Source organism: Platalea leucorodia (genome assembly GCF_965183815.1).
Source record: "Platalea leucorodia genome assembly, chromosome: 3".
NCBI lineage: Eukaryota > Metazoa > Chordata > Aves > Pelecaniformes > Threskiornithidae > Platalea > Platalea leucorodia.
The window spans coordinates 42281411-42306554 of NC_138825.1; the positions used below are offsets into that span (position 1 = coordinate 42281411).

Consider the following 25144-nt stretch of genomic DNA (forward strand, 5'->3'; position numbering starts at 1 on the left):
TTGTATCCCTTTTGAGTGAGGTTTCATCAGCCTGGAGAACTTTGTCTGACTCCCAGCGGAGTGTTAAGTGGAGATACAGTGGCTAAATCTCCACGTGGTGTGCTGATAGTATACTTTCTAGAGTCATTGCCTCTGTTTCTTTACCTGCTTCAAATTCTTCAGCGAGTGATGACAGAGGGAAAGGAGATGTGCATGACCTACAGTACAGGCCCATCTGTGAAGACCAGATGGCATCTGTAACAATTTTTCCAATGATTTGGTTATTTTCCCTTCCATTTCCTGTAAATTGTCTAGGGGAAACTCATGTGCTGAAACAAGCAAGGATAATGGAAGCGCTGACCTTTATTGACGGAACGGCATTTTGTGCTTTCTAACCACAGCAGCCTAATCTCACTTCTGTAACGCCTATAAATGCTCTGTTTGAAATAATATGTAATTCTATGGAATCCAAACATGGGGTTTTTTTGTGCCACTAAAAGAACAGAGGATATCTGTAACTAAAGTGGTGTGTGGGAGCCATGTTTGTGAGATTTTGCCTTCCAGCAATTTAAAACTAGTCAGAACACTGAATAAGTATTGTGGCAAGTGTAACTAAAGGGAATTAAGCCACACTATAGTTTCCCCAAGCTTTAATTTTTGAAACAGATACAGTAATTGTTCCTCTCAGCAATATATGCTAACATTCACTATGCTGGAGCAGAAAGTGCAGTCTTTCAATCTGCATTCAAATGGATAGCATGAGTTTAATAGGAATAGTGATGATTTGAATGAACCTGTGCAGCTTCATACACAGTATTCTTGTGAAAGATGAGTAGACCTGCAAAACAACTGGCTGATCTGGTTCTTTTGCTTGGCAGCCATGTGTGTGGCCTTTTTTTTTTTTTTTTTTTTTTTTTTCTCTCGCTAGGGCTGATACTATTGGCATCCGTGCCATCACCAGCAGGATGCAATTCCCCAAACTGTGTGTGTGCCTGTGTACCTGTGTTTGCAGCTGATATTCTAGCTATGACTAAGTTTTCCCACCCAGCTTAAATAGTTCCTTGCTTTATCAGTGTGGTTCTCTCTTTTATTGTTACTTCTTATATCCATACATAGAAGTGTTTTGCCTTTGAGCAAAGGAAGAGAATCATGTAAAGGAAAAGACTATGTTATTAAAAGTGCATGTTCTCTGTAGAACTGCATCAGCAGGTTTGGGCATTTAATAACCATTATTACTTAGCTAGGTCATTTTTTCAGGTAATATTTTGTTGAAGAGATTCAAGTATATTCAAATTTCTGACAAGTGTTACTTCTGAACTAGCAACTCCCTTGTGTCCCCTCTTAAAACTGTACAGCATTTCTTTTTGGAAGTCTCTCTTCATTTACCTCTTCTACTAACAGAACTGTGTGCTCTGGAATGATTAGCTTTGCTAATGATATAAAATATTTTCCTCACTTTGGATTAGTGTCCAGTTTCTTTTCCACTTCTTGTAAACTTTTATCAAGTAACATTAGAAGCACCTTAGTATGTCACTTCTAAAATCCATGATACTAAACCAATTTATTTGTCAAAAACATATTTACCTCTCAGAAGCTGTGAGTTGTTTTGATTATAAATGGCAACTCTGGAGTTGCAGCACTAGAATCAGTATCACTTTAAATGGTTTTGTTAGAACGTTTCTGTCTGCTAATGAGGTTGACTCATGGTCCTAGACAGTGCGTGATTTTAAGTCTGAGGCTATGTTGGGTTTTGTGCGGTTTCTGGCTGTGTCCAAGAGAGGCATATGACAAATTACACTTTGAGACTGACCAAGCTTTTCCTTCTGCAATCACAAAAACTTTTTATGAGCCATCATACATTTATTTTTGCATCTTTAGTTCAATTTTCACTGCTTCAGTTCAGTATGGAAATCTAATAACAACCTTTTATTAGCCTAATTTTATTGCATTGACGTTTTTGCCAAGTTCCTTGAGCAAGGAACCAAAGTAAACACCCCGTGCGGTTTATGTGGACTAAAGAAATGCACCTTATATGCACAGCCAAGATTTTTTTCTTCATCTAATTAAAGTATTAGCAATCTAGTCAGACTTGTTATTTGTCCAGCTAGAATACTCCACACAGATAGACACTCACATCTGTATTCCTAATTATCCAGTTATTGCTAATTCCAAATATAAGGATAGTTAAAACTGATATACACAAGCTGTTTATTATCTCTTTCTTCTCTGGTGTTAGGCTTAACTTTTCTAGGCTCCGTAGGGTCCTAGGGTCAATAGTGCTGAGTTATCTTCTACAAGGATGGAGGAGGATTACATCTGCATCCTGATAGAAAGAGTATGATGTTGATATTGAGGACTTCTTCCTCGTTGCTCTTGGATCTGCTTGTCGTTATTGTTTTGTGTTTGCTAACACAGTCATCTGGCTTGCTCTTTCTTCATTGCTCCCCAAGTTCCATTTTATATCCGAGTTTTACTATATATGGTATGTTTTACCCAGCTCCCAAGGTTGTATTCCTTTACCAGGAATTTGACAATATATGATTTGTATTTTTAGCCCTGGAGCCCAGGTATCATCCCGTGCCAGTATGTCAAAAGTGTCTACTATCATCTGCTGCTGGAACTTTTGGGGGCTTCTGTTACAGACCTCTATCTTTCTTCAACAGCTTTCAAGCTTCTTTAACATAAGTAGTATTTTATTAGCACATCCTTGTCATCCCCTTATATTGGGGTCATTGAATTGTTCACTGTACAAAAACGATGATGGGAAAATCTGCATATCTACAGATACATATAATGTTTTGGTAATTACTTGCTATTAATTTTGCGGGTATGTTACCAAAATTACCTTGTAATAGTTTTCACAGTAAAAGACAAATTAGTCTGGTTGTAGTTATGAAGGACTTTAAATAAAGCTTTTGATTTTTGCCTTTTCTCTCCCTAAAATGAGAGAGCCACAAGATTTGTCTTACAATCTTACATAGTCTGCAATCTGTGGACCGCAGCATACCAGTAAAACAGAGGTAAATGTAACAGGTCAAATATGCTGAAGAAATTCTGTCCGTGGCCAGTATCCAAAAATAGTCACTTGTACAGACTGAGACTGTTGGTGAATGTAATCTAAGAGGCCCCATTAAAAACTATGACCTTTAGCAAAGAAGTGATTATTACCCCTGTCTTCCACTCAAGTCTTATAACTGATGCCTGACTTTGCAGCAGTTTGAACTTTGCAATCATCTTAAATGAATGCAGGTGAGAGACCTTATTAAATAAAAAGCAGAAGCAGAATGATTTTGGACACAATTTGAACATCCTCTTGGATTAATGACGTCTACAGTATTAATCGGAGACCCTGAAAATCACAGTTGTTGATGCCCAGAATAAATGAAGCATCTCAGCTGACACTGTTGATGCTCTTGAATTGTGATATACATGAAAGGCAGTTTATTTGCACATAACTTTTCTTGTGTTTCCAAGTGCAGTCTGTCATCACTGACTTTTTTTAAAAAAAGACTAAGAATTCCAATTCCATTGTGAGAGTGCAAAAATATATATTTTTTTTTTATATATTAATCAAGCAATATTGCTGTGATAGCTACAACTCAGTAAATCAGCTACCAATTGCAAGTGATATTTATAGAAGCTCTGTTGGAACCAAATACCATCTTAACCACTGCAACCAATGACTTCTGTTTGTTACTTTTAAGCAATAGAAATCGAAATTCTAAACAGAAAAGCTCTCTCATTTTAATAATAATCTACAAGGGCTTTTTCCAGTTTTGGCTATCCGTATTTTTTCATATCTTGAAGCGCTCAGCAGACTTTGTAGTTCAGATGAATACAGTCTTTGATTGACTGTGCTTCGCTAAGAAGGCAAGAGAAAATGCTTTTTATCTCTCAGCCTGACAAATTGATTTTTTTCTACAGAGTACTCTTGGATCTTCCAGCTTAAAAGTGGTGTGGTAATGTCCCAGATCTATTTCTGTTCACTGTTCCTCAAATGGAATTTGCTGTTTCTGAATTTTGTCTTTTTTGGAGTCTTTTTGAAAGAAAGGAGACTTTTTTTAATACATGCAAAGGTAAGAATGTTTGATACATTATTTCATTACTAACTGCAACCATACTTTCTCAAAGGAGGTGTGTTTTATTTCGCTTTTGAAGTACTTTGAGTTCCAGTTTTAAAATTGAGTTGCACTGTTACACGAAGTTTTGAGATGGTTTCTATTACTTTAGTACATTTTTTAATGTTTTTATTTAGGAGGAGATATGTGGGTGATTGAAAACTAAGCTGTACATCCTTGATTTTGCTTTGAAATACATGCTCAAATGTGGTTTTCATCAGTGCAGGTGTCCTCAAAAAATGCCATTATTTTTGCAAGCACTAATCTGGTGGATGAATCGATGGATTTCCATGTGCAGGCTAGAGCATGTCAAACAGCATGAAAAAAACTTTAATTGGCAATATTATCATATTATTTTATTATGTGAAATTATCTTGCTGGAGAAGAACATGTTTAGGGAAATAAATTACCAAAAGAGCTTTGGCTTTTGTTACGCAGATTTGAGGGATCGAATATATGAACTGGTTGTTATTCTTATTTGCAGTGCTATAAAGATCTTGACGGTTGTTCTGTTTGGGAGGCTCTTAAGTTCCAAATAATATTCTTTCTCATATGACTCTGTATAACCATTTGCAATCGCCATTTCAATCCTTGGTCATCATAAGCCTTGAAATGTAAATATTACCTGTAGGTACTTGTCGGAACAAGCATTGCTGTAACTCTGTCAGTGACTGATCACTGTAAGTACACAGGCCAAGGTATACTTGAAAGAGATCTACTATTCAAGAGTATCCCAGTTGCAAAATAAAATCAAAAGCTTTATATTTAAATAATGGCAGCTCAAAAGCACAAGATCCTGATACAGTGGTCAAGTCTTAAAACTGGTAGAAAATGTTTTGGCACTATACGTATAGGGAGTATTCTGAACTACAGTTAGTAAAAAATAAAAAAACATTTTTCTGACTGCATAGCCATGACTATCTGAAGGTTGACAAATATGAATAACATTGTATAGGTCAAAGTAAGTTAGATGATCTTTAAAGGTCCCATCCAACCTAAACTATTCTAGTATTCTATAAAGTCATGTAAAGGTGTGGGGTTTTTTTGTTTTGGTTTGGGTTTTTTTTGTTTTTTTCTTTTTTTAACAAGGCTGGGTCTCTAAGTCTTAGCAGGAGACAGACTTTTAGTGTTGCAGATCATTTCTGATGCCAAAATGGTAAGGCAGATCCATTCATTAGTAGGACTACGTGACTATGTATTTTTAGAACCTTCCTGTAATTCAGTGAAGGCAAACTGTATGTAATTTGTCTTTGATACAACAGCTAGCAGATGCAATTACCATGCTGCTGAGTTGACTTTTAGTGTGATCTGGTTTTAACCTCCTCTTGCACTGCAGAATGTTAGGCTTAGGAGCAAAATGCACAGGGCAATGTTTTCTAGATGAAGAATGCAGGCCTTAAGCTGGTGGGTACAACAGCTAAGGCTGTGGATTTGGAGATTCATTAGTTTCCTTCTGAAGTAATTTCAGCACTCAAGGAGGTGGTGAAATTGAGTGCATCAGAGGCAGAATTTTTTGGTTTGGTCTAAGAAAATACAAAGCTGTTCATGACTTGTAGTTTTTTGGGGTTTCTGGAGGAGGGGGGTTGTTTGTTTGTTTGTTTCCTCCTGGAGGGTCCATCATGTAACTGCCTAACTATAATAAAATCTCTTTCTATTTTTTCCAGCTATTAATTGTCTGTGTTTTGTTAAACTAGACGATGTAAATTTTACTCTGAATCGGTATTTTCAAATTGACTTTTTAAAGGAATTTTAATAAAATTGTGCTTTGTTTATTGGCTATAAAACCAATTTTGTTGATAGTGTTTTTCATTAATGCTGCTTTGCATATGGCAGCATTTGTCGTTTGATGACTTTCTTGGAGGTGTACTCATTGACATTAAATTAGTGGTTGATACCATTCTAATTTGTGAGTATACTGATCTTAGGCTGTGTTGTATTTATGTTTAACTACCTGCTTTACCACCGGTAAGTGTCTATTGGCTTGCCTGCTTACCTGCACATTACTCTATTGATCTCTCATCTTATCTTGCATCTTGTACTCTTGTATTTGAGTCAATTTATTCCAAGGACATAGAGTGGTTTTCAAGTCACTTAAACACACAGCAGGAAGATTATCCAGATGATAGTTTTATCATCGATTTTTATAAAAGTCTGTGAAGTACATGATTAAAATCTAGCTGCAGATAAAGACATGCATTTGAAGAGATGAGCTTTATATTTAGAGGAACAATAAACAGGTTTTATCCTCTGTTTCTGAAAACATCTCTGGGTAGCTTTTTGGGTTTTTAGGTTTTTTGGTTTTTGTTTTTTCAAGCAGCAAATGATTATGAGAATTCTTTTTGGGTACTCTTTTGGGGATATGGGGGAATGGCTAAGTTTTCTAGGTTTGTGGGTTCTTACTATGTAGTCTATTTTGTGGCATGTCAAAAAGAGGTCAAAACCCAGGCCCTTCTGAAATTAGAAGTTTCTCTTTATAGTGCTTTACCTTTACATTCAAATTTCAGAGGGCTTATGTGGAAGCTACCCTCAGCCTTTGATTTACTGTATAGTAGTTCTCATGTACTTTGTGTTGTCCAACTCCATCTGTAGCATTCTCTCACTCATACCATTGTTTCTTCAGAAGTTTGTTTTTCTGTTTCACGGTAACTTGTCCAACTGATTTACACTCTGTTCAGTCATCCAGCCATTATTTGACATGACAAAGCTGAATGATTTCCTCAAAAGCAGCTGAAAATTAATGGAAACGGAGAGCTTTTGATATCTATGTGAAGCAGGGGGTACATTGCTGGGGGACTGATGGTATCATTTTGCAAACTTGGAAATAGTCCTTCAGCAAAACTGTCTGCATTGCACCAGGAGGCAAGAGAAGGATAAAATGCTTTTTAATTAGATGATTTAATTTGCAGGCCCAGAGATAACTTACAACTCCGATTTTTGTGATGCTACTTGAAAAGTTTTGTTAGTAAAAGCTACTGGGAAGTTTCTGGGAAGTGACTACATTTTTGTCTTCTAATGACCTTCCTGTGAAATGTAAGGCATGTAAGACCTCTGGTGTCTTGGGGCGTCTTGTCATCCAAAGCATAATACTTTTGTTGTTGCCTTACCCTTCTTCCCTGTGCTTCATTTTCCTGCTTCTTTTCATCTTGCTCCGTCTTGCCATATTCCAAATAGATAACCTCTGTTCAGTAAAGAAGCCATATTTCTGAATTTCTCAGTATGTGAGTGGGGTTCTTCTAAATCAACAGGTAAATAATAATGTACTCTAAAACTCTTGGAAATAGCTTTTTGTCAGGAGTGTGTGCTCTCCTTGCGTGCATATGCAGAACTGGGAAACAGATCACCTTCTTAAAATGTGAAAGTGGCTGCAGCCACAAAGTGACTTGATAGGAATGCTGTGAGATGATATGATGTAGAGATGGCTGATTGCAACCCTATCAGTTGAAATGTGCTATTTGACATCAGTACACTAATACACGGGTGGAAGATGTTAAAAATTTCCATAGTCCTCTCCACCTGTTTCCTTTTGTTGTTGAAACCTGTTTGGAGACATATTTTGAAGAGGAGAAACAAAAGGAGACACACAACAAATAAGGAAAATATTACACTGGAAGCATCCTCTTCTCTTGAAATGAAAGCCCAGATTTATATTTAAAATACCAAAATGACTGTTTGTGTAGAAAAAGCCAATGTGACTTTTTCAGTACAGCTTTATGAAATAGAAGACCTACCCTTTCTGGATAAAGGAAAGGGCTTTGGCTTGCAGTAGTGTTCACGTTGGTCCTCCATGATATCATCTTTCTAATAGGTTGAGAATTACTCTTACTGATGTTCACTGGGATGTTCAGTGACATGATTCTGAAAAGTGATAAAACAACTGGATGAACAAGAAAAGCTTCACTGAATATCTTAGTCTTGCTTAATGGGTCTTAAGAGTTCCAAAACATTTTATTTAGTGCATTTCAGCACTTCTGCTTGTGATCATAGGATCATGAAAATATTGTTTGGAAAAAAAAAAAAAAAAAACCAACAAAAAAAAAACCACCCAAACCCAAAACCTCTGGAGAACATCTAGTCCAGTCTCCAGCTCAAGATGACTGTTGCCAACACTAAATCAGGCCAGCTGCATTTGTCACTGGTTCTTCCACGTTTGTGAGCAGCAAGGGAGAATCACAGAGGAGTTAAGAATTGTAGAAATAGAAAAGCAAGAGAAGTCGGTGTGAACAGATTTGTATGAGGTTTCTTTGTTGAAATGTTTGGGTTAATAACATTGACTTTTGTTTAAAATCTGAGATCTTTTTACTATGAGGAGTTTTAGAATTGCTTTCCTTCACAACATTTCAACTTCTAGATGCTTCAGCAGATGACGTATGTTTATTCAATCAGTGTGTTGGAATTCTATTTGGAGGCAAATGCAATATGTTAACCTGCAATGAATGAAATGAAATTTATCAGTTTAATTCAGATAGAACAATCTGTGTGTTAATACTGATTTTTATAAAACCTAATTTTAGTTATTATTGAAGAGTTTATGCGTGTATGTGTGTCTCCACATGATTGTGAATTATGTTAGTTGCAAATATGGACTGCTCTTAGTACAACTTTAATTACTCTTTCTTTCCCTGCTTAACTTTGCTTAAAGTAATCTGAAACCGGTTCTGTCTAACAGCTTCCTTTTTCTGGTTATTCATGAGAGTGGATGAAGTGACTGGTTAAGCATCTATGCCTTGCAAATCTGGTGTTCTAACAAATGGGTGTAATGGTCTTGTCTGCTTAGCGAAGTGAGATGCTCCAGCCAGTCTAAGTTCATTTTGAGCCAACAAAGCTATGTCCACATAAACTAGTGGAAGATTAATAGCAGCTTCTTTTACTAACTCTTTCCTCACCAGTTGTCCTGGGTGACACAAGAAAAAGTCTTTCAGAATTCCACAATAATTGGTTGTCCACTGTCATAACAAAAGACCGCTAGTATAGAACTTCCTCTTTTGTAAAAAATTAAGCTGTTGTCAAGAAATTCAGAGTAGCAGACCTCCTACACTCTCTCCCCAAATATACATTATATCCAAAACAGGCTAAGATGATAGGAAGAACTGTGGCCAGTTACTTTCTTAAAGAAAGAACCTATTCTGTAAATAACTCTTCTGAAACTCATAATCTATCTTCTCTTAGGGAAGGCAAACATTAATTTGTTGTCTATTTGATTAGTTATTATTCTCTTGCAGAATGTGTCATGGTTGTCTTTGGCTTGTGGAGCCTGTTTACATCTGCTCCAGCTGGTGGAACACATCCTGTGGAATACACCTTAAAGAGTGCTGCAGCACTGCAGGCGGATTATCCATGTCATTTATCTTTTGGCACATTCCCTACTTTGCACTAAAATGCTGACAAATCTTGGTTGGCTTCCTCCCCTGATGTTTTATATTGGTGACAGGATCTTTGGGAAAATTAATGCCAACTATTCCATAGGCTGAGAAACTTTCTGCTATATTCCCTGTTTTGTACAAAGAAGTATGAGGCTGCTGTGCTCTCACAGTGCTTCTGATGAGTTAGCTTCCAGCATTGCTGTTGAGAGCCATCTGTGGAAGTCAGGCGTAAGGTGTGCCAGTCACTTCTTAATCTTTGCTGTACTTAAGGAGGCTGTGTGGATGTGATGTTAAAGCACTTCACTTGGCAACACCGCCTGTGCTTTCCCTTTAGCCAATAATGGGACTGTGCCTTGCAAAACACCCCATAATAGACACTTTTTAAGTCCAAGCTTTGTATGTGGTGAAATTTTTACTATTCGAGTTCTCCCATCACCATAGTACTTTCACTTTGGAGGTACTGTTGGTGGTGAACTCTCTTATTAGCTGGTAAGATAGAAACTAACGTTCGGAATGAATATAGATATGCCATGGAGCATTGAATTAAAAAAAAGCCAGATTGTATAAACAACTCTGAAATTTAATCTCTTGGCCAAGTCATATGCAGTATACTAAATACTTATTAAGGATAAGCTGTTTCTACTTTTAGAACAAACATTAAATGGCAGATGCCCACAATTCTAATACCAGATGCCAGTGATGGAAAGGATTTGTGACCTAAATACTCCTGGACAATTTCTTCCCTAAATGCACATTCACAGTGGCACATGATTTAAGTGAGCTAGGTAACTGGAGTGGTCTTTGTTACCTCTGCTCCTGTTAGGGTAGATACATTGGCAAGGTGCCGTTAATACCATTCTGTTTAACTAGAATATGCCTTGCTCTTCTGAGAGGAAAAAAAAATATAGTAAGTATGGAGTTACTCCGTTTAGTGAAATCAGTCAAAACACTCTGACTTCAGTCTAGAAGCCTGTAAACCAATACTTTAACTAGAATCTGAAAGTACTAAAGAAAAGTATATTGCTCACCTTCCCCAAAGGGGGAACTCTTGGGTATTTTGGGTTCCTTCCTATTGTACAGTGAAAGGGGTCATGCCAGTGCTCATGTATGTAGAAAGATTAGATTCTTTAGGGGAGAGAAGGGTTTGTGAAGACAGTGGATGCAGGAGGTTTGTTTTTTCCTTTCCAAGCCAACTAGAAGTCCTAAGCTTGCTGCAGAATTAATTAGAGGAGGTTCTTTTGTACTGTCTTATGCATAAGGTTAGCTTAGACTGCCATAATGGTCTCTTGGAGCTTTGTATTAAAACAGTCAGAAATATACTCTCCTGTGAAATTCTATGACCTAAGTTATCCAAGGTAGAGAAGGTTCCTTTTGTTTCAGAATGACTTGTCAGCTTTGCCAGTACAACATCCTATTTTTTCTTCTTTTTTAAATATATGTATATATTAAGTTAAACACAGAGTAAGCAATGGCCTTGCTGTACAGTTAATGTCTGTCTGTGTATATTTTGAGGCTAAAATCGGTCCTTAAATCTAAATGTGTCTACTGTTGTCTCTCTCTCTTCCTCTCCCCCCCCCCCCCCCAATCGCTTTTTGATTTGATGTTTCTGTTGCCTCCTTTCAAGTGTTTTCATCTTTTCTGTGTTTGCTTTCTCCTTTCCCATCAATTCTGTTTGTCCCGTCCATACTGGCAGGCCATTCACTAATGATGTGTGGTAATGCTTTATTGGAAATGTTCCAATTTTGCAGATGGATTAACCTAGAAACATGAAACTGTGATGCTTTGGTTCAGGTTTGTTTACAGTGCCTTTCAACAGATAAAGTGGAAGTTTGACCTGTAATTATAATAAACCTTATCCCCTAATTCTAGTTATTTGCCAGAAGCTCATATGGAAAATTAGCAGTGATAGAGGGGGGACATTACTGATAATGAATGTTGAATCAGAGTTATAATGGAAGTTCTAACCAGATACAGAATTTTTTTAAAGAATATGAACTGTAGAAGAAAATCATAATAAATCACTAGCCCACTAGCCTTCTTGATGTTATCACTAAACATGTTCTGTACTCTTAAATTATGTGATATTTGAATTTTTGTGTCACATCTAGAGACTAGGAATGTAATGTAGATGAAACTGTAGTTGGTGGAACTTGAGAAGAAACTTCTGCCTTTATTTCTTGACAGCAAAACTAAATTACTTTCTAAAGACTTGTGAATACAGAAAAGGTACACAAACATGGCTGAAGCAAATGAATTTGAAACATCTGTTTATTTGTAGAAAGTGTTTCCTTCTTTTTGCCTTTCTCTGCATATTCCAAGCAAAACAATGCTAGTATGCCAAAGACAGCTTACCTGCTGTAGTGGAAAAAAGAAAATACTGGAAAATGTCAGTGTAAAGTAACAACAAAACATAGAATCATAGAATCGTTAAGGTTGGAAAAGACCCTTAAGATCATCGAGTCCATGGTGTTCTCATCTAGTAACAAGTTAAATGCGCTCCCTTCTCTTTGTGGCTTCTAATGGTACAAACGGGGAAAAAATACTTTAAAGCTGTAGTAAGCTGTAAAAATGGACACAGCCTGTATTGCAGTCTGTGGTCAATCAAATAATTCTGCTACTAAAACTGTAAACTAACTTCTGTGTCTCTTCATATGTGAAGAAAGAAATTCCCCTTCATCTTTGATACTAGTACATAACAGCAAATTTTGACAGCATTACTTGGAGAATATTCTTTTGAACAGGAGTACAATTAATTGACGGGACAATAAGGTTGTTTTTTTCTTTTAGGTGCGGGCAGGCGTTTATAGGAAAGCGTGTTAGAACGACAGGAGAAGTTAACTTTAACTGCTCCCAAACACATGTTTTGGGAAGGTCAGTGTCCATTGGCAATGACTCTTGTAGAGACAGTGAATCTCTGGAAAGTTTGAACCAAGATGGAAAACAAGTGTTGGAGGTATCCATTTCCTCTCTGAGATGATCACCAGTGCCAGAAATTTCCAGTATGTTTACTTTGAGTTTTAGTGAAGTAATGTCTAATAATATATCCTGAAAAACATTGCAGTGTAGCTTTTAGTTAAAATACCATTTAGAAAAAGGTCTGCATGAGAGCTGTGTCATTCAGGCACAGATAGGGACAGAGTTATAGGAAACTAGCCTGCATGATATTACACGTGAACAGCACATGTCTGTGAGGCAGAGAGTCCTTATTACACATTATGATATTCATCTTGTGTATCAGCTGCCCACCCTAGTCCCAGAATACTCTAATATACAGTAATACCTCTTTATTATGAACTGATTTTTCACAAGTTGAGGGCATAACATTTATAGAAAGATGGATCAGCAACCAGAAGTAGAGGTGTATAATGCATGCATCCTTTCAGAGCATGATTTAAGATTTTGTGTGCAGTCCTTCAGTGTATGACAGAACTGATAGAAATAGTTCATACTGATTTATAGCTGTTTAAGTGGTACTCTGCAGTATTTCAAATAGTAGAATTTTGTCTTGAAAGATAGTTTTGGCTTACACAGTATTTTTAAGAATGAGTTTAGATGGTTCATTACTTGTACCAGCTTGTGAAAGTGGTATAGGTGGAAAGATGAGAAATATGACTAGCTCACTCATTTCATTTCCAGCTAACCCAGGAGAGTATTGTCAAGACTATCCTAGACAATAGGGTATTTTTGAATAGTATTGGTTTACACTAGTGCTACAGCAGGTGAGCAAACACTGATATGGCTGGTTTTGGAGTCATAAGTACATACACAAATATTACTTTTTAAAATATATATAAAAGGCTGAGTGATGTAATAGTAGATTTGAGAAGAACACTTATGTTGCTATTATTGCAAACAATCATGCCTTGAAAGAAATGAAGAATATCTTTGGCAGAGTACATGGTGATAAGCAGGCAAATGAGTCTCTACTGACATGCACAGATGTAGATGTAGCTTCCATAACCACATGTAGGAACCCGTTCTGTTACTCTTTTGTCTATGTGAAGTACAGGTGATGGAATAAAAGCAATGAAGTCATGCGTATGGAAATTCAGCTCATACCAGTGTAGCAAATAAGGAAGAATTTAGAATTATGGCATGCTGTAAGTGACATTGCTTGTGAGAAACCGTTAAAATTTCTTGATGTTCGCTGTTAAGTATTTGTACTTATAATAACACATTTCTCTGATCCTTCCTATAATTCTCTTTTCCGGTAAGAATGAAGCTATATTTTACATTGGGGGAGGGGGGAAGCAAGCCTCTATGCTGGAAGCTTACTGTGGAATCCAGACAGATTTTAGTCAGATCCTTCTGATGGGATTTGATTCCAACCTGTACAGCCTCCTTGAGCTCAGTGGGGCTTGCAGATAGTGAAAAAGTGCTCACTTCACACAGAAGTTTTTCTCTTAAGAAAAAAACCAAAAAGTTTTCCTCTCTTCTCCAGTGATGATCACAATACTTAGCTTGGTCTCCACTTGAAGTATAAATGTTTTGTCTTTGAAGATGATAAAGGTAGAAATCTTTGTGTGTCTGCTCTGCATTCAGTGTCAAGTCACATGGATTTGTACATCATACGGATACTATTTTTTTATATAAATATGATGTAGTTTGGCCTTTTTGTTTCCTATCGTGTTCTTGATTTGACTCTGATATTCATATTTTCTTTAGAAATGTATTCTGTTTTATTCTCCTGCTGTTAGTTAACAAACTAGGAAGCTTGTTAATGAATTAAGTAATTCTCCCCTCTTTCCCCCCTTTGGAGGCTAGTGTCTGTGCAATCATGTAAGCTTCTTGAAAGGAATGTATGAATGAATGAGAATCTTAACAGCTGGCAACTTCTTGACCTAAATGATAAAGGACCCAATGAAGAGAAGTGCTCTGCTGGACCTCATACTCACAAACAAGGAGGGCCTCATTGAGAATGTGAAGGTCCATGGCAGCCTTGGGGACAGGTAACGTTGGAGCAACACACAGACACTGTTTGAACAGGCAGACACAGAGTTAGGAAAGCCAAATCCCAACTGGAATTGCATCTGGCAAGGGATGCCAAAGGCAACAAGAAGGGCTTCTGTAAGTACATAGGTAGTAAAAGGAAGACTAGTGAAACTGTGGGCCCGCTGCTGAATGGGGCAAGGGACCTGGTGACAGAAGACATAGAAAAGGCTGAGGTACTAAATTCCTTCTTTGCCTCAGTCTTTACTAGCAAAACTGGCCTTCAGGAATTCTAGGCCCCAGAGACTGCAGGGAATATCTGGAGCAAGAAAAACATACCCTTGGTGAAAGAGGATCAAGTCTCAGCAAATGGGACGTACATAAGTCCATGGGCCCTGATGGGATGCACCTACAAGTGCTGAGGGAGCTGGCTGATGTCATTGTGAGGCCACTCAATTGTCTTTGAATGATTGCAGTGATTGGGAGAGGTGCCCAAGAACTGCAGGAAAGCGAATGTCAGTGCTATCTTCACAAAGGACAAGAAGCACCCAGGGGACTAAAGGCAAGTCAACCTCCCCTTGAACTCTGGGAAAGTGATAGAACAACTAATACTGGAAAGCATTTCCAGGCACATGAAAGGCAAGAAGGTCATCAGGAGTAGTCAGCATGGATTCACCAAGGGGAAGACATGCTTGATCAACTTGATAAACTTCTATAATGAAATGACTGGCTTCCTAGACTGGGGGAGAGCAGTGGATATTGTCTACCTTGACTTCAGTAAGGCTTTTGACACTGTCTCCCATAAGATCCTTGTAGAGAAGCTGATGAAGTATGAGCTGGATGAGAAGACAGTGAGGTGGATTGAATACTGACTGAATGGCTGGGACCTGAGGGTGGTGATCAGTGGTACAAAGTCTAGTTGGAGGCCAGTAACTAGTGGTGTGCCCCAGGGATTGTTACAGAGTCCGATCCTGTTTAACAGCTTCATTAATGATCTGAATGATGGGACAGAGTGCACCCTCAGCAAGTTTGTTGATGACACAAAACTGGGAGGAGTGGCTGATACACCAGAAGGTCATGCTGCCATCCAGAGGGACCTTGACAGGCTGGAGAAATGAGCTGACAGGAACCTCATGAAGTTGTAGCTGTGAAGTTGTTCATGGGTGTTGGTGAATTTTATAACATACAAAATACAATAAAAGCACCAAAGTACTATCCAAAGGTAAGTATTGATTTATACAGATTCCTATGTACTGGTAAATAGATGGGAAACATACAAACTCATTTGTCAGTTAAAAGTCATAGACCTTATATCTCTTCTTCCACTTCCCATCCTCCTGCCAACTCTGCTTTCTTTCATGAGACTGAATATGATGTGCTATTCACTTTAAATTATTTCCTAAATAACTCTGTTGCTATGGAAGCAACTGCTGCTGCTGCTGGAATTTACATGCAAAGCACTCCAGTGAAGAGATTTACAGAAAAGTCATTGAAAATCGTCAAGTTTGTCAGCATTTTTATAGCCCACCCACAAAGCAGTTCATTATGCATCTCTCTGCTAGAAACCAGAAGATCTGTTATGACTGGCACAGCTAGCAATGTAATAGAGGAGAAAGAGAGGCCCAGGCTATCTAGTATAGCATCCTGCCTAATTTGTTTAACCCTTGCAGGATTTAATTTGCTACTGTATAGGAACAAGACCTCAGTTTGGTGTTTCTCACCATCAGATGATTAAGTGCAATATCATTTTGTGATTTTGCTTACAGAATAAAGCTGAGCTCTTTAGGAAAACAGCTTTTTTTTTTTTTTTTTAAATATGAAGACTATACTAATATACTAATTTTAAAAATATTCTAACATTGCTTTTGAAAGTACTGTAGGACTTCTAACCTTGTACCCTGAGACCTAGCTAAGGAGAAGCCCAAGCATTGCCGCATTCACTTGACTTCCAGGAGTGGTTTTGTATATAGGCCGAAGGGAGTATGACTAGCTGAAAGGGTTGGGTACCTTTTCCTCTTCCTTCTGAAACTTTGTGGTGAGATCATAATTTTTTCCTGAGTAATATTAGTGAATGTTGTAATTTTGACTCTAAGAGAAGTAAACTTGTACAAACAACAGCCATTGAAAATTCATGATGAAATGAAATGATGGATTTGAAGAACTACCATACAAATTAAAAGGTTTGTGTGGTGCCTAACAATTATTTGCCTTTTCTTTGACATTCTTCACTTCACTTTTTGGGTCTTCAATCAGTAATTGATTTAACCTTGCAGCGTATCTGAAGTGGGCATCTTTCTTTGTACCGATATGAAGCAATACATATGTCATATGGTGTATATGGCAGGTACATACATTGAAATAGTTTTTTGGTATCTACACCAGAACAGGGAAGAAAGCTGAGCTATTTTAGTCCGTTCCCTGTAACCAGAAGCTTTTCCCATCCTCCCCTCATACTGAGGCAGCATTGTTCATTCTGATTGCGTTACTCGGATAGGACAGCTTGCTGATCAGTGAGTAATTCTCTGTTCCTATAGTTCCTACAGAAACTCCATCTATAAGGATGGAGTCCAGAAGTTTAGAAGCCATGCAGCACTGGTCAAGAAGTGCCCATAGTGTGATGCTGCTTGAGCTATGGAGAAAATCGGTTTCACTCAGCAGCTGATTAAGGGTATCCATCTATCTTCTCTGCAAGGAGCTTCAATGCCTGTGATGCCCTGGCCAAAGCAAGTGTTAATGTTTTCCATTGCACTAAAACATAAGTTACCACCAGATACTTCATTTTCCCTGGTTTAAGTGGTTTATAGGCTCTTTTTGTATGGATGTACAAAATAAAAATAAAGGTCATATTCTTCAGCGAGGAAATAAACATTCCTTTATTTCTTGCTGTGATATGACTAGAGCAAATAAATGTAGATCATATCTATCCATTTTATTTATCCCTTAATCGGTCCTTTCTTTGACCAAAGGAAAATTTTAGCTATTCCACAAGCCTTGGAATAAAAAAAAACTTTAAAAGCCAACTGACTTTCTCTTGAATTTTAATTATAGGTATTACATTCGAATGATCTGAAATTCAATTTTTACTTAAATCTGAAACCCAAAGTAAATATGACAAATATCTCCTGGTTTTGTTGGACTCAGGAAAAAAAAAAAAAAATCACATAATCCAAATAGCTTTGGGAAATTGAAGATTGAAGATGCACACTGAGATTGGCACCTAGGGTTGGTATTGTCCTGAGCAGAATTATGGTGAAATCTGAGATGTCCCTCCTGACTAGCCACTCGGGAATCTTCTGATAGTGTTTTTTCCATACCTTTTGTCCTGGTGTCTGCCCACGCCTCTGTATGTATTTTTTTTTTAAAGCCTAATAAGGGTGGGGTTTTTTTAATTTTGTAAATGAATGTTTACATTGCTTCTGAGGTTTCTATTATTTCTTTTTTCTTTTTCTTTTTTCTCTGTGGGGGCAGTAGGGAAGTAGGGAAAAAGGAAGGATCTCAAAGCTGAAGCCATTTTGCCAGTGACAGCAGACCAGTTGGGCTAGAACCCCAACCAGGGTTGAAGCGGGAGCCATCCTACAAGTTAGTTTACCTTAATATTAAGGAAGCTTCTAGTGCAACATGTCAGGTTTTACACTGTGACAAAAAAAATCTCAGATCTTAAAAGTTTCTGAAAACTTGTGAATTACTGATCCTTTTGGCTGTTTGTATTCAGAGCTTGACTTTCTCTGCTTGGCAAGGAGCCTAAAAACATGGTGTGGTAATATTTAGGGTCATTCTTCACCCTTCTTTCCCTCAAAGTACCACTGTTAAAGATACTGTCTACCCCTTTTATTTTTCTTTCAGTTCAGCCAATTCTAAAGTTTGAGTCCCATATACAGTAATAATAACAAACCCCCCACTTTTCATAGGTTTTTGGTTTTGCTTCTAGTACGTGTTCTATGTACTTTTGACAAAGATTTCAAAGCCTGTTCTACTTGCTGTTCAGATTAAAAGATTTTTTAGCCATGCTGAAATGGGCTCCAAAATAAAAATTCTACTATAGGAAATAGCTGTGCTACTGGTGAAATAGTGTCCTATTTTCAGGTGTTATGCGTGGCAGGCCTTTGGACAACTTGATAATGGTATAGCACATGCTTTTTACTGTTCCTGCAGGGAACCAAAGAGATGCAGGCTTAACATTGCTGCCTTGAGTGTGGGAAGCTCTATGGAACTGGGAGTTGGCCATTGTCTCATAAAAACGTTTTGTTTTTACATGTCCAGGTTGGAAATGCAGGGGTGTGCCTCTGAAGCTAGGCTGTCAATCCAGATTGACTTCAGAGGAGACTATGCTTTTCTCCACTGCTGATAGAAGCAAGCAATGTGGGAGAGATGTTACAATTCTTAGTTAATTAAAAAAAAAAAAAAGAAGATTACAAAATAGGCTTGAAAACTAACTAGAAAACTTTGACCAGGTGCATAGATTTAGCATTTTAAATACCTTTACATGGCAAGACATGCTTTTATTAAGAAGTATTTTAATATATATGCATTCTTTAATGATTTTTAAAACTGATTTTAGAAAGAAAATAATCCTAAAAGTCATGCATGCTTTACAATAATTATGTAAAAGAGACCATTGCAGCATTTTAGACTGTAAAAAGTCCAGTGCTGCTGGTATATAGTTATGACAAAAAATATGTTTCTGGGAAGGATATATTCATTTGGGCAGGGCACAACTAGCATCCTTTTTATGTTATCAAATCATCTTGCAAATTTCAGTGAACTCTAAAGTTTCCTGCTGTACCTCACTGAAAATATAATCAAGATGATGATAGTAATTGTTGGAGAAATTTGTAGCTTACTAAGAATAATTTTTTCATTTGTAGTTTACATAGTTCAAGCCATATGAATTGGAGTCATATATAGTTCAGTTCAAGTCACTGAATGCTAATGAAATATGTTCTTTATTGAAATAAGCTTGCATTTTGTGTGTTGAAAATTAGAACACTTCATACATTCAAAATGGCAACTTGCATCAGCATTCTCATAAAACCTATTTAGCTGAATTTGGCCGACTTCAAAGGCAGCCGTTTCTGTCGATCTTTGAGAATTATGTATCCTTGAATGCTGTAAGGCAGAGCAGCTTTATGAGACAGAAGATTGGAACGAAGCCGCAGCACACCAGAGCAAATAGGCTAAATACTAAATATTTTACCGAATAATCTCGGTGCTGTTCAGCCTTCTTGTCCTTAGACAAGTATTTCTTCTTCCTCTGTAATCCATTAGGTTAATGGACATAGATGGCTTCTGTTTGTTTAGGGTTTCGGACACATGGTGTCCTTCTCATCATTAATCAGTTTAGAGTAAGCTTGCAGTGTACAAACCTCCCAGTGCCCAAAAATTTTACGCTACACTTCTGCAGTCATTATAAGTCTGGGTAACAATGTACGGCCAATTTGTCCTGAGGTTACATACAACAGCCTACATAGGAAGTAACTGATTAAAAAGAAAGATGTCTGACCTTGTCCAGAGCATGCAACATTGTGAAACTCCACATAAAAACAGATTTTTTTTTAACAGCTTTCAATGTCTGTGAAGCGTTTTTACCCACTAAGAACAGACACTAGGAAAAAAGGTGACTTGCAATTTCCGTAACATTTCACAAAATGCCAAAAAAACCCCATTTTCTTGGAAGAGATGGAAAAAGGAAAGGAAAAGGATGAGACTTTCTTAAATGGAGATTTAAGAAATCTTAAATTTCTGCCATGGAGGTAGAAATGAGTTTCTTTTCTGAAATACAAATTTCCATGCTTATCATGTAATGGTATGTTGAGGGCAAGAAAAATGGCAAACTGTTCAGAATATGATGATTATATCAGAAAAAGCTAAAGATAAGAAGTGATCCATTCCAGAAAAATATTACTTTTTATCCTAAAAGCAGAGAGAAGCTGTGATTAAACTCTTGCCTAAGCTATAGATGACCCAGTTAAAGCTTTGTTCATAACAGAAACTGTAACTCTAATCAAGCCTGACTATAAAATCTAATTATGTTTCAATGTGTATTTAAGATTGAGAATGTATTTGTGCTTAGCTGGGGGCAACAAGTTGCAACTTCCTATGTACAATTGTATTTGTGCTTGAGAATGAACATAATCATGTAGTTATGTTTGCTTTATATTTTAATTGATTACAAAATTCTTGTGTAAGTCTTCATGTATTTTACCGTGTCATAAATGGTTTTTAACATCTTCCTCTATGCACACAACTGATTTTTCTAAAGAAATGCAATCTGTAGTTTCCTGCAGCTTATTTTGGCTTTGCAGACAGGGATTTCTTATTACAGGAAAATAAATAGGAGCAAAATGAACTTTCAGAGTAAAGTGCATGAACATTGCCTTGGAGTAAAATTAGTAATGGAAAGGAAATGACTGTCACCCTGAAAAATGAAAACTATATCACTTAGGTCATTAGACTCTTAGGCCATGGTCTTGGTCGTTCCCCACTGACATTGTTAGCTTCATGGAGCAGTCTCACATATTCCTTGTATTTGCCTTCCATGGAAAGAAATGTTATGTGTCAGGTTAGAAGTAATGGGCATAACAACCATCTACTTATTGGAGATAAATGTATGAAATGGTTAAATTTCCGAATCAACCAGAAAGCTCAATCAAGTGGAGCCTCAAAACAATACACAGAAAATACTATACTCCTTCCTTTTCCATACTCCTTGTCCCCGGGGGTGTATTTTGTTTAGTGAAAATTTTGTGTATCAATGAAAGAGTCAAAGATTAAAGAAGATGAGACAGCTGGAGATAGAGGAGTTGATGCAGAAGAATAAGAGAGTGTTCTAGCTGAAGAAGTGAGCGACAAAACGGTCTTTTGTGTGTGTCTTCTTGCATTCAGAAGAATTGAATTCATTAATTCATTTTAAGCAGGACTCTAACCGTGATTTGTAGGTCTAATAATTTTCTGACCTCAAGCAATTTTTCATTGTCTCCAGTAAGCTTGAAGAGTCTTAACTTGAACTAGCTGATCAGGTGAGATGGGAGAATTAGCACACTTGTCTTTGCAAGTAAGTGCTAATTCTGGTGTAAGCATATTTCCCTCGATTTCTTTGTGTAAAAACTAGGTCATTTGGCTGGGTTTTTTTTGGTGAGGGGGAACCCTGCTATAAATGACGCTGTGCTTCTTGCATGTTCTCCAAATGACAGATATGACTGGAAAAGGAATGGGTGACTAGGGTTCTCAGTGTGTGATGGCTACTGCAAGTGTCCCTGTTGTGTATTGTGATTGGCAAAATGAAGAGGATCCTTAACTCTGTCCTGAATCATGGAAGGGTTTAAATTGTCCTGTAATACGTCTGCTGATTTGAGGAGAATAATAGGTGGCTGACATCGGCTGTTTTCCTCATCTGTAGTTATCTGAACCAAGAATCTGACCTAAATTATGCCACTGTTATCACATGGTTCAGACTTGCTTTGTTGCAGAGTGGAGAAGAGAGTTGTACTAATCATGGGGACATTCTTTAAATTAGTTGCTACGTTTATAAAAGTACTTACTTTCATCTGTGATCATGGGTAAAAAAAATGAAATATCTCCAAAGCAGTAGAGAAGAAACTAAAATTTATTTGATGTCTGTGGCCCTAGTGACTTTCCAGTGTAAATTGGATGTGCTCTTTTATTCTGACATTCTTTGTTCTAATTGAATAATGTTAAAATTGTATGAAATGCAATATCTGAAAAATCTGGAGATTTTATTGTGAGGTTGTATTAGGTTTTCAAGGATTTTTATTTTGCTTGTTGTAGCTGATTGTCAGTAGCATGACTTCCACTCTTTAGGTAAGTACCTGTGGTTAGATAAGCACAATAAGGCAATTGTTATTAACACCGCCAGCAGCAGCTCCCTCCCATAACTGGCAGAAATAACAGAATTACATTTATACAAGAATATTTGCTGGAGACAACTCACTCAAGTGACAGCTCAGAGCAGTCCACCAACCAGTAAAGATCAAACAATCTGGAAGATGCTCTCCACCTCCTAAAACTTATCAACCTCACCCCAAAGGAGGAGCAGCATAACTCTGCCTTTGGGAACACCTGAGCATGAAGGACCTCCAGGGACACCTGGGACCAAGCTTGCTCAGTTGGATCCAACATGCTTAATACCCTACTCCTCCTGACTGTTGATAACTGCTGCTCTTGTCAGCAAGGAAAGGGGAAGTAGAGGGTTAAACTTCTACAATTTTGTATGGCTTTTTATATTAGTAATAACTCACAGAGGCAATAAACATCCAAACTCTTTCACAAAGATTCATTATTGCATAGTAGCTGGTGCACAGGCTTCATTGATCCCAACTGGAACCACGACATATGGCCTATAGTCTGTCTTTTCCCTATTCTCCTCCCTCCTTGTTCCCCTTGTCCTAATATATAATATGCAAATATATAGGAAGTAGTTTAATATTCTCATCTCTGTCTTCCACAACTATAGTAGGTAGTTATTAATTGCAAAATGACAGACATAGTAGAGCTCCAACAACCCTTGCTCCAACAGCTAGAAAATTACAAGGTGTCAGTGTGGTGCTGTCTGGATAATTACATTGATATTGTAACTTAATTTTCATACTTTCAGTGAGTTTGCAGTTTGGGCTTTCCAAGGATGCCTAAAAGTCAAGCATCAGAGTTAAGGTATTGAGATTTGCCGCTCTTATTACAGCATTTAACATTGTGTATAGTAGCATTTCAAATTTTTTTTAAGCTTTACTTTTTTTTTTTTTCCTGCCAAAAAAAAAAAACCCTCAGTAATGTGATAAACAAAAGGGGCTTGCTGAATAAGCATTCATTATTTCTGTCCTTATTTGTCCTTCATATGAATATAGAGATACAGGCAGGAATGAGGTTTAAGAATTCATGTCCTTCTTCAAATACAAAATTTTCTAGTGTCTGTGCAGTTTCAAGGTTTGATGGTCCTGAAACAGATCTATGACAGAAACAGGTCCAATCTGCAGAGTGTAAATGTGAACAGAACAGAACCCCTGTCCAGCTCAGGGGCAGACATTCTGGTTTGAATTCCTAAGGATTCAGCTGCAGTTATGAACAGGAGCGCCCAATACAGCCAATTGGATTTCAGGATAAAATGGCCTGTGTAACTGGCCAAATTGCAGACCTCTACTCTAAAATGTTATAGGAATTATTTTAATATGGACAGAATATTTTTTTTCTTTACTTTTGATTCTTGAAATTCTTGCTTTTTCTGAAATATTAAAAAAAAATCTTTAGCACATGTCAGGCATTTGGTCCTTTTAGTTCATTGGTTTATTCTGTATCATTTTATGAACAACTAGAAAAAGCTTCTTGTTATGGGAAATATTCTGAATCTGAATCTGAATTCTCTCAGTGCCAGGAGGCACACAAGGCGCGAACATCGTTCTTCCACTTCGATCGGTCCGCGGCTGCGTGCTCTGGAGTCAAGGGCCACAGCGCAGTCTTCCATCGGTTTACCCCTCAGGACACGACCGATCCAGCTCCATCTCCTCCTCCTCACTTCGTTACTGATTTTCTCCATCCCTGCCATTTCTGATGCTCGTCGTTTCTGCAACTTTTTTTTTTTTTTTTTTTTTTTCCGGGAGGAGGTAGTTGGCCTCCTGCCCAACCCCCATGACTTGGAGGGCCAGTGGTTTTTCTGTCAGGGTGGCCTTCCCTTAGGCTGCGTTAGTTCGCGGCACCTTCTTCAATTTTATCCGGTGCACCCTCCAGAGAGGGATCCCCTATCCACCACCCAGGGGACGCGCCTTCTAGCCGTGCAGCCCCAGCCGAAGGTATGGGAAATATTGGTCAGTCTTAATAAGCGGTGCTCTCACCCCATCCTCTGACAGGCAGATTTTATTGTTGAACACTGTCCACCGCTGGACAGAGTGGAAATATTATCTTTCCATTTCACTAAATACATTTCCATCTCTTGTGAACCATCAAAGCTGTGGAGATTCCTTTTGTCCCCACTGTGATTCCACCACAAATTAATTTTGTCGTAATAGCCTTGGCAGACTTGATAAGCAGTGCTCTCACCCCTCTGCTCTGTTAGGCAAGTTTTACTGTAGGACACAGGCAGATAACAAGTTAAAAGAACAGAAATTGTGCCCTGAGGCCCTTTTTTTTTTTTTTTTTTGGTATCTTAATTCATTTTTTTTCTAATTTACTGATAAGTGGATATTGCTTTACAAATGTAGAGTTGTTCTGTATATCTCCAGAGCTGTGTTGTTTCCGCCTCAACACAGCTCTGGAGACAAACACTCTAGGTATACCATGATGCTCTTTTGATTGCTTCCTCCAGTCCTTCTCTCCTCCCCGTCTCCTCTTTGCAGACAGTCAACATTATTCTCCCTTATGTGGCAGAATCCTTTAAATTCCCAATATAAATGGGACAACGCCTGATAACAAGGATGCAAATCACTGGGAATTCACTGTGGCTTTCACTTTTGTTGTTAATTAGGTGAAGCTTTTCAGAACATTTGGACCTGCTTCAGGCTTCTTCTAGTACCGTTTCTAGACTTTCATCATAACAACATCTGAAGTCAGATTGCTATTTTTGGTTTTCAACATATTCTGCTAATAGTTAAGCTTCTTTATTTGGTTACCCTGTGGTTACCAAATCTTTGAAAATGCTCCTAACCTGAATCTCACCATCACTCCACCCCAGAGTTGTGTACTTGGCTTTGACACACCTTCTATGATCGAACCTTGTAATCTCTTAGAAGCAGCATTTCTGTCATAATATGTAGT

General features: G+C 37.7%; 1 protein-coding gene across 13 annotated transcripts in view; it reads left to right on the forward strand.

Moving 5' to 3' along the window:
- Positions 1-25144, forward strand: part of RGS7 (regulator of G protein signaling 7) — a gene marked incomplete at both ends in the record, with an annotated part of 253613 nt that overhangs the window by 13297 nt on the left and 215172 nt on the right. The gene's annotated exons all lie outside the window — the stretch shown is intronic.